Here is an 11,661-nt window from a genome sequence, read left to right on the forward strand (position 1 = left end):
CAGTGGTCCCTATTATTGCAAACAAAATAACCGTCGTTGAAAGAATGCTTGCCCGGTCAACCCCCAGCCTTGTATAGAGGTTATATACACCCCGATGTCAATAAAAAGTTACATATCAATCTAAGTGACGCTGACTGGCTAACTAATATGAAAGACATGAAAAGAAATGACCTATTCTTAAGAATGTATTTGGGTTTGAAAACAAAACATCATATGCATTTTATTGCTGGTATATTTTTTTTATTTCCCCATGTCTCAAGTATTCATCTTAAGAACTCGTGCTCACCCATACCCCAAATGCATTAATTTATTATCTCACAAAAGACAAGTAATAATGCACGAATATAAATTAGTGTTATAGGGCGGAAAATATAGGATATATCAGGCTAAGCCTATTGTAGGCTCCGATCGACATGACTTTGGGTTAATTGATACCTGCATCAAGTCAGAGTTAACTTTGGAAATTACTTTAAATTTGTATATCCGAAACTCTACGTGATGACCTGAGGCAGTCCCTCCTAAAGTGTAAGACTGATTTCACGTACCAAATTCATCGTCCGTCTGTTGGAACGTTTATTAGGTGCCGGTGTAATTCAGACAGAGCTGTGGGGAAAGGACAGACAATCATACTCTGTGCCTGTTTCGTTGGTTGAACAAAGCGTGCCAACCAGGTGTACAACTCTGCAGAAGATCGTGACTATCAGCTAGGATTGGTTACTGACCTTTTTTGTAAAGGGGAACCTTGTAATTAACTATGCTTGGAAGTGAACAGGGAACCAATAAGGATACACGTACGTACCTCATTAATTTATCCGAACATCCAATGAAATACTACCGTTCAAAATACAAGTTTAGGTCACGTGGTTCAGTCAAATGACGTGTCACTTCTATGAATTTCAACCATGGGTTCATAATTAATTGGTATGTGAACTTTCATAACTTCAACTACAATGATAATGAAAACACGTGAAATAAATTCGTCGTTTAAATCAAATGCTTATTATAAACTTCAAAGAAACTTTAATTTTAGATAACGGACTTTAGAAATTTTAAATACATGTGAAATCTGAGATACGAGTGTATTCAATAAAATTATCTAGATATACTAACTATAAATGTTTAACAAGAATTGTATTTTTACTTGAAAAACAACTGATTTGAATGATGTATATATTTTATTTAGTTTTCATATTTTGGCATCAACAAAATGAAAGACAACATTAACTTTTGTGTTTCATCTCTACATCTTTTAGGTACTTGTTTAGTACACTTGTTTCATAAAAAGGGAAAATTGTGTACGGGTGGTGAACTATACAGACTTAAATTGAATACTGTACTATTGAATCTTATCTGACAAAGGACAGTGATATCTAACTAAAGACAATGGTAACATTTACATATAACTGTTAACAGGTGTGAGACCGCCTTATGAACAGACCACGCTATACGTGGTCACCCTACACCCAGGACTCTAGGTCTGAGTACGCGTCGTTTCTCTGTAGGAACATCGGAATAATATTGCCAGTATCTTGGTAGGCAAACTCATTTTGGCGGATAAAATGCCGTCAATACTTGCATTTTGCTTTCTACAGATGGTATTTCTGGTGTTTGTGGTCAGTTCCTCCCACGAAAACTCTCTCTTTTCGAAGTCCGTTGACCGGACTTTGCCTCAAAGGTGGAAGAGTACGACGCGAAACACGATGTTAAATACATTGGAAAAGTACAAACAGGTAAGAATGTTTAGTCTCGTTCTTGTCATTGTAGTTTATAACGTTGATGGACAGCAGGGTAATTAATTAATTAATTAATGTACTTTCTTGTCGGTGATATGACAAGAAAGAAGTTCAACTTTGAGTTAATTTAGTCCAAGGCAAATATGACTTGAGTACGGAGTCGGATATATGTGGTCGGTACGACTTCGTTCTCTTCGTTCATCTTGTGCGTAGGTTCTTATAGTCATTCATATAGGCTAAGTTATATGGTGTCATATACGAGGGGTGGGGAGATTAGACACACCTGTTAGCTGAGGATACACAAATGCATACATACATTTACATTTAGCTTTATAATTAGGAACACTAATTAGAATGCGCCCTGGGGACAAATGTCATTTAGAAGTAAAGATCTTAAAATCCTAGCTTCCAAACTTTGCCCTTTATGAACGTTTTTTTTTTGCAGTATTAGCCGGCCATATTGGAATCTAAAATGACTAACAATATTGATAAAATTTGACATATTTCAAGGATTTCTCCAGTGACCTCTGATTCTTTTTCTTGGGAGTGTGGTTTTGTTTGTTTGTTTGTTTACTTGTTGTTGTTGTTGTTGTTGTTGTTGTTGTTGTTGTTGTTGTTGTTGTTGTTGCAAAACGGCAAATGTTTAATATATATTTTTATAGCCGATATGTTGAGTTAAAATGTCATTTACTTGGTCATTTTCTGGCGCATTCAAAAACCAGTTTGATTTAACCACATGATGGAAATATAGGTAAATAAAGAATTCGAACCGTGTTACTACACCAAATTTTAATCAAATTGATGTACATCCATCCCAAGCTGCATCGGCCATCTTGTCACATGTATCTGGCTTTAAAAAATGTATACGTATGAAGTTAATCGAAGTTAATGTTGGAGACGATGGGTGTGTTGGGTATAAGTTCTCAAGTTATGCGTTATACCATGGCGTTATTCGTAAGTAACCTAGATAGTTATTAACCTTTGCGTCACGAAGTCAAATTACTAGCATCAACCTACGAGTTGAAATCATAGAACGTTGGACGAGGTATACATGTACATGTATGCTCAAATGGAGCGCACTGTACAACCGACATTTGTAATAATTGCTGATATGTGTAATACAAATCATGTTTTTTATGCACACTCTGTAGTTGAGATAGGTCAAGGCCGATTTAATATTACATTTTATTTCCTTGGTATAATTGTAGAGAATAATCGTCAAAACTCAAACTTAAACTGTATAAGCATTCATGAAATCGAACTTTTTCACTTTAAGAGCGCGCTCTGTATATATTGATGACGTTGCAAGATACTTGGCGAACTTATGGTACTCTGATGATTTGTAGACATCACGAAAAACACTGGCGTCTTCATACGTAATATTTGGTTGTGGTGATGAATCAACGTCGATTTAATTAAAACTGCAATTTAATTAAATTTCTCAGCGTTCCAAAAATTATTTTAAAAAATCGATTTAATTAACTAGAGGGTATTTCATCCACAATTTTAAATCAAAAGACGCCGATTTAATTAAAAACAGACTTTTTCATTAATCAAACTATTGACTACTCGAAAATATGAGAAGTGACATTTTAGCTTTTTTGGTAAACTGATGAACCATATAAAACATTTCTGGGGCTGACATAATTGGATTCGTCACTCACAAAAGCCAAAGGTGTAACTGTTATGCCACTTTTACTCGTGTTGCTAAAAAATGCTTCACTTATGTGGGTCGCGATTCAGATACTAGATCTTGGGTTTATTAATTGTTTTATCAGAAATTATGAACACACGTAACCAAATGTGACAAACGTGTTCTCTTCAAGAAAATGGAACATTTTATTCACATTGGATACTATTCTTGGAATTAGAAACTCGTGGAACAATTCATGAGAACATACCGTTTTTGTATAGTATCCGCATTTTGCAAAATAGCGTAAGATTTTAAAATTTTCAAAGGCCAATCTCGTACGCATGATTTTCCAGTGAGCCACGTCTAGCTCTGACCCCTGACCCCGTCTGTAAATAATCCCACTTGTATCTTGTGTATTACAGGACTCAACACGAGGTAAAGTTCGTGTTGACTCCGAGAATGACTCAGTTGCCCTCGGGAGGCTGATCCCGAATTCTACCAACTGGGAGTCCACTCCAATAACATCCTGGGGTTGCGGTGTAGGTGAAATCGAGTGTCCAGGCAGTGGTCAGTGCTTTTCAAACAGTGTACTTTGCAACGGTTATTCAAACTGTGAAGACTTGTTTGATGAATCAGAAGAGGTTTGCGACTTTACCGGTAAGTAAGCAAGTTTTGAATGCTATAAATAAAGTTCTACATCGTACAACCAATTCGCAACCAATTCGAAAACATGCATAAAGCAAATTGGAATAAGTTAATACCACTGTCCTGTATTTTCGCCGACTTAGCAAAAATGATATGTTAGCGTGAATTAATTTTTGGCGATTGTTTTTCTGCTTGTCCACAACTTGGATGAAACCAATGACTCACAAAGTAAGATTCAATCGATTCCACGGATGTCCTCATACAAAATAATAGTGCAATTATTTTACAACAATACTATTTTTTTTTAAAAAACCTCTCACGGATATCAATTCGTGTTATCCAAGGGAGGTTGTTTTTAAACAAAGAGTTTGAGATTTCAAGGAAGATTTGCTACCGCGACAAGAGCTTACATTCCCAGCGGAAGTAGTCTTATTAGACTACCACAACAGGTGGTTGTATTGTTAGATGGCATGACCTTGTCTACGACATGAAGTTGGTCGACATAAAGTTTCATATCTACTTTTACGATCGCAATTTCCCGTTTTTTCCGTATATTTTCAGAATGTGGTTATGGTGAAATCTTCTGCCGATCGGACCAAACGTGTATCTCATCCCTCTCTGTCTGTGATGGTTACGAAACGGATTGTGACGACAACTTCGACGAGTCTACTAAATTATGCGGAAGTAAGTATTCTTTAAATGGGGTTTGTCCTTCTCTCGACTGGTAAGGATACACATTATCGGGAGGAGCTGTGTTATTTAGCACCGACTGTCGAAGCTCGTTGCCAATTTTTCGAAATGACCGAATCTTCTGTGAAATTGTGTTGAAGAAATGCATACACAAAGTTTATGAACTTTAAACCTTTCTATCTCCAAATAAAGTCAACAACACTTTAGATCTTTGCACTTTTTGCGAGTAAACTTGGGACTTATCATGTATCGTATAAATTCCAAAACGTATTATTCCTTCCAGTATACCAATGTGACAGATTATAATTGTATTTCTGTCAAGAAGCTTGGAGTTGCTGTGTAGTTGTGTGGTAATTAAAGCAAATGAAAGGGGCAACATTAACAATGACAAATAGATAACAAATTGAATGAATAATTGTAAATAGCGAATTGCTCGGTACGTACAGGTTAATATTATCTATTAGAAAACAAATGCACGATGAAAACCTATACTACTAGAAGCTGCACTAGCTGCAACAAGGACACTTTGTTTGAAAATGTTTTGTTAGGTACAATAACTTACTCATGGTACACAGTGAACATTATTGCATGTGGGTAAACGTTTTTATTTGAAGCTGTATCACACGAATGCAATGGATTCTGGGGTTCGCCCCAAAAATCAGCGCCTCCAACGGTAATACAGATTTCAACCTGTTTCTTTACTGCTTTAATATGGATAATATCGACCACTGATTAATATGTTCAATGTCTAATTATGGGTATATAACAACTTTCAGTGAATATATTGTGCTTGTCTGATCAAAAGATGATACTCCAGTTACACCTAGTACAGTTTTAACATGGTAACAGATTCAAAACCGTGCTTTCAATCAAGTTTTAAACTTGCCACTAAAAAATGCGTACAACGTCTTTTAAAAAAAAGTAATCGACCAAGTTTTAGCGATATATTTTTGGTTATTTGTTGAAAAAAATTCCTAGTTGCAGCTGGTGCACAAAATTCAACATTTCACGCTTCTTGAATCATGGGAGTTTATTCAGTTTTTTGCCCCGAAAAGATAGAGTTTGAAAATAATGAAACCAGTTTCAAAAAGTTTCACAGGTTTCATCATACACTGCAAGCACTGTTATTGTGCCTAGATATTCTTCCACAGTTTATCTCGTTAAAATTGTTTCCGTATGACGGTTCTGTGGACTAAATCATTACTGTTTCGAGAGAAATTAGTTGAGCATAGCTTCCCTTAGCAGTCTTTAAATACATGCTAACACAGTAGGGTGTCTAAAGTAGAAATAAAGTGTGTTCCTTATTGTACATACTGATATAATCAAGATCACTTTGTTCTTTCTCTGTGATGTCAGCACAATGTGGTAGAAAAGAGTTCCGGTGTCCAGATGGTAGTTGTATTCCTACGCATTGGGTATGTGATGGTGAATCGGACTGTAGTGACGTCAACAGCATAGACGAATCGAAAGAAGTCTGTGGAGGTACGTATTCACGTGCTGTATACGTAATCATGTATTAAATACTTCAGTCAAAATAGTATTGATATAAAATGATAAGCTTGTCAGAGGTGCACGTTTTACTTTTGCAGAAGATGGATAGAAAGATTCAATTTGGTAGTATATGCACCATTTTTCAGGAATAACCCCCTCCCCCCACACACACACGTCTCACAGTAACGTTTAAAAACTCTGGAGGCTGATCTCAAGTTAGTTTTCTGATGGCATAGTCTTAACACATGGCTACATTTCCATAGATTGTTTGGCGACTTTCACTGTCATTGGCCACTCTTGTTGAACATATAACACCGACATAAGTGTAAAAGAACTCTTAGACTACTATGTATATAGACAACTTGTCAATATGGGTTTTTCCAAAAGAGGTGTTTGTGTTTGCCGGCTTGGTATCTGAACAATTAATCGATAAATTCATAAAACTACTCCCCATAAGCAAAAATCACAAGTTAAAATGTTTTAAAAATTCAAAAGTTGTTTTGCGTGACGTGTCAAACTCCTATTCAAACTTTCTCATTCTAAAAGCAGAGACTATTATATACCATAACTATTATATACCATAACGACTTTATCTGAATCATCACATGTTCGATTTCATTTGGAACATAAATTTAAACAGGAAGACTTTTAGTAAAATTGGTGTCTCACATTTAGAGCAAGTGTACCATTCAACATGTATATTTCTGAGATTGTCTTTCCTGTCCTGAACTGTACATTATAAGTTGTGAGTAATATAATTGTCAGGATTCAGAAAAAAACAAACAAATGTTCATCACTATGATAAGCATCAGTTTTACTAAAGTTTTCAATTCTGCTTATGTTAAGGTTGTAGTTCAGGTTCTGTGCAATGTTCCCCTGATAAGTGTTTACCAGCGGATCAGATTTGTGATGGTATTGCCGACGAGTGTGGTAACAACTATGATGAATCCATTGACTTATGCCGTAAGTACAAAACATTTCCAGTCATTTACAAGTGCATATTGATAGTCTGGTGAAGTGACAAATGGGCCGGCCTGGAGCGGTGGCTTTAGTGTGACTTGATCGTGTATAAGTGATTCTAAGCATATTCAAAGTAAAATTAATATCACCACACAAACAGTAATAAAGATGAAATTATTCATAAATCGTAAATGGAGCTTTTTTAGGCATAAATAGAAAAATATAGGTTTTTTGATATGGTTTGTCGTCACTATCGTTTTTCGTGAACTGTACCGAAAGCCCCCTCCAGCCTTCATAGTCGTAAATTTTGTTGCGGATTTGGCAATATGTACTTCAATGAAATTACATGCGTTCCTGTAGAAAGTGTTAGCTTTTGAGGAAAGGTAAACAGAAACTACTGATATCTAGGCTGTTATTCTACATGACCTTTTAGTATGCTCTAGTTGTCTAAGCCTAGAGGCAAAATATATTAGCAGCTCAGGCCAAGCCCAGCGACAATCTTCGCATTTTAAGTTAAACCTCTTCATGAAAATCAACTTCAATAATATTCAACACAGAGAGTATAGAAAGTGTGATTTCCGTAAACGAGTCTTGCACACTGGTACATTTTACCACACGTATGTTACGCCATATTAAAAAGAAATACACCAATTATTTACACAATAAACTTGAGGAATAAGGAGGTTATAGACATTACATTTGTGGCTTCGTGTCATATTTTGACCAGATATACCTGTTCAGTTAGCTTGTCGTGATAGTGTGTAAGGTGTTTGTATTGGTTCTGCTCTTTTATCAATGACTTAGCAGTTAACATCTTATCTGCCCCCCCCCCCCCGCACAATCGTGCATAAAAAGAAACTAACTATAAAAAGTACACTTTGAATGATTGCTAATTACACGGTTGTATAAATTCACTCATTCGTTTCCCGTCAAATAGTTTTAGTAGCGAGTTCCCCATCACAATAGCAAGATGAAATTTAAAAAAAATGTCTTTCTCTCCTTTATCAGGACAAACATGTCCTTATGGTACTTTCTCATGTGGAGATGGCAATTGTGTTGACGAATCTGAAGTATGTGATGGCACCCTGGATTGTCTCAATGGACAGGATGAAGGAAAAAGCTGTATGTCAGGAAACAAAATGTGTAGTCTTGGTGAATACGCATGTGCTGATGGGAGGTGTATATCATCTTCAAAGCAATGTGACGGGGTCAACGACTGTGTTAAAGGAGAAGACGAGAAAGAGTGTCCATGCCAGCAAAATGAATTTGAATGTGACAATGGAAAGTGCATACCATTAGTGGATAAATGCAATGGGATAGTAGATTGTACGAGTGGGTCGGATGAAGCCGTGGAACTATGTGGATGTCCAAAACCACAGTTTAAATGTAGTAGTGGTACTTGTATCCCTAAGAAGAAACTCTGTGATAATATTGATGATTGCCCTAGTGGTGACGATGAAGACGAGTCTATGTGTGAACCCAAATGTAAAGAATATCGATGTTCTACTGGGGAGTGTATTTCAACCTTTGATTTTTGTAACAACATTAATGATTGTGCAAGTGGGGAGGATGAGAATTATTGCCCATGTAAAGAAACAGAATTCGAATGTGCAAATAGAGAATGTATTCCAGCATCCAAACGTTGTAATGGTGTAAATGATTGCCCTAGTGGGTCGGATGAAACTGTTGAACTTTGTGGATGTCCAAACAAGCAGTTCACATGTCCTGCAGGTAACTGTATCCCATTTCAGAGAGTTTGTGATGACGTCTCGGACTGTACAAGTGGAGCAGATGAGGATGAAAGTATTTGTGGTCCAAGATGCAGAGGTTATGAATGTTCTACTGGAGAATGTATTTCTCCAAAATATTTCTGTAATGATATTAATGACTGTAAAAGTGGAGAGGACGAGATCGGATGTCCATGTAACGAATCCGAATTTGAATGTTCAAATGGTGACTGTATACCACGAAGCAAAACTTGTGATGGCTACCGTGATTGTCCTAGCGGGTCTGATGAAAAGTTAGAACTTTGTGGATGCCTAGATACACACTTTGAGTGCCTAAGTAGAACCTGCATCCCATTGGCCAAGCTTTGTGATGATATCAATGACTGTGAAAGAGGAGAAGATGAAAAGGGGTGTCCCTGCAAGAATACAGAATTCGAATGTGCCAACGGAGAGTGTATTTCTTTAAGAGAATCTTGTAATGGTGTATGGGACTGTCCAAGTGGGTCTGATGAATCTGTCGAACTATGTGGTTGTCCAACAAATCAATTTACATGCCCTGAAGGTAACTGCATTCTAATAGAGAAACTGTGCGACAATGTAAACGACTGCGTTGGTGGTGGTGATGAAGTAGAGATCATCTGTGGTCCAAAATGTTCAGGTTTTAAGTGTTCAACTGGAGAATGTATTTTGCCAAAAGATTTCTGTGATGATATCAATGACTGTGAAAGTGGAGAAGATGAAAAAGGGTGTCCCTGCAAGAGTACAGAATTCGAATGTGCCAATGGAGAGTGCATACCAATATTTGAATCTTGTAATGGTGTGGTGGACTGTCCCAGCGGATCAGATGAAACCGTAGAACTGTGTGGTTGCCCAGCAACCCAATTTACATGTCCTACAGGTAAATGCATCCCAATGAATAAAATCTGTGATGATGTCATCGACTGTGTCGGTGGCGCAGATGAGACCGCACTTCTTTGTGCGCCAGTTTGTGATGGTTATGAATGTTCAACCAGCGAATGTATTTCACCAACTGATTTCTGTAATGATGTGAATGACTGTGAAAGTGGGGAGGATGAGAAAGATTGTCCCTGCAAGGAAACGGAATTGGAATGTGTCAATGGAGACTGCTTACCGATTATAAAATGGTGTAACGGTGTATGGGATTGTGCTGATGGGGCAGATGAAACAGTTGAACTGTGTGGATGTCCGATAACCAAATTTACATGTCCTGAAGGAAAGTGCATCCCGTTGAAGAAAGTATGTAATGGCGTTGTCGACTGTGCTGGTGGTGCAGATGAAGCTGACAGTATTTGTACTTTAAAATGTGACGGTTATGAATGTTCAACCGGGGAATGTATTTCACTTGAAGATTTCTGCAATGGTGTTAATAACTGTGCAAGTGGAGAGGACGAGAAAGGATGTCCATGTACGGATACAGAATTTGAGTGTGCGAATGGTGACTGTATCTCAATCACAGAATGTTGTAATGGTGTCTGGGATTGTCCTAGCGGATCTGATGAGATAGTTGAACTTTGTGGTTGTCTAGATACACAATTCGAGTGTGGGTGTGGAACCTGTATCCCACTGCGAATGGTTTGTAATGATGTGAATGACTGTGAACGTGGAGAAGATGAAAAAGGGTGTCCCTGTAAGAATACAGAATTTGAATGTACCAATGGAGAGTGCATACCAATATCACAATCTTGTAATGGTGTGGTAGACTGTCCTAGTGGGTCAGATGAAACTGTAGAACTGTGTGGTTGCCCAGCAACCCAATTTACATGTCCTACAGGTAAATGCATTCCAATGAATAAAATCTGTGATGATGTTATTGACTGTGCCGGTGGCGCAGATGAGACCGAACTTCTTTGTGCACCAGATTGTGATGGCTATGAATGTTCAACCAGAGAATGTATTTCACCAACTGATTTCTGTAATGATGTTTATGACTGTGAAAGTGGAGAGGATGAAATAAACTGTCCCTGCAAGGAAACAGAATTCGAATGTGCTAATGGAGACTGCTTATCGATTTTAAAACGTTGTAATGGTATATGGGATTGTCCTAGTGGGGCAGATGAAACGGTTGAACTGTGTGGTTGCCCAGCGACACAATTTACATGTCCTAGCGGTAGCTGTATCCAAATGACGAAAGTCTGCGATGACATTATAGACTGTGCTGGTGGTGCCGATGAAGGTGAAAGTATTTGTCCATCACAGTGTATTAATTATGAATGTTCGACCGGAGAATGTATTTCGCCGAACGATTTCTGTGATGGTATCAGTGACTGCGCAAGTGAAGAAGATGAGAAAGGGTGTGTCAAAACATGTTTATCGTCACAACACAAATGTAGTGACGGACAATGCATTCCATTCACATACGTGTGTGACTATGTAGAAGACTGTGTGGACGGTGAAGACGAAGCTGGTTGTGAATGTTCCCCAAACGAATTCACCTGTCTCACTGGTGACTGCATACCGTTGAGAAAATGTTGCAATGGATATCCCGACTGTCCTGGTAAAGAGGATGAGAGTGCTGACTTGTGTGGTCCAGTTTGCCGAAAGGGTCAAATCAAATGTTCTGGATCAGGTACATGTGTAGAGAAGACTGCAGTATGTGATGGTACCAAGGACTGTCCTAACGGTGAAGATGAGATTCAATGTGGTCTGTCCAGCTTAGAAACTCCTGGTAAGAAAATTAGGAACAGATTAGATATCATGCAATTCAAATTCCATCAAATTCATTGAAAAGGAAATCGCAAGTCTGGTATATATTAACTTATAT

This window comes from Glandiceps talaboti, chromosome 4 (genome assembly GCF_964340395.1).
Source record: "Glandiceps talaboti chromosome 4, keGlaTala1.1, whole genome shotgun sequence".
NCBI lineage: Eukaryota > Metazoa > Hemichordata > Enteropneusta > Spengelidae > Glandiceps > Glandiceps talaboti.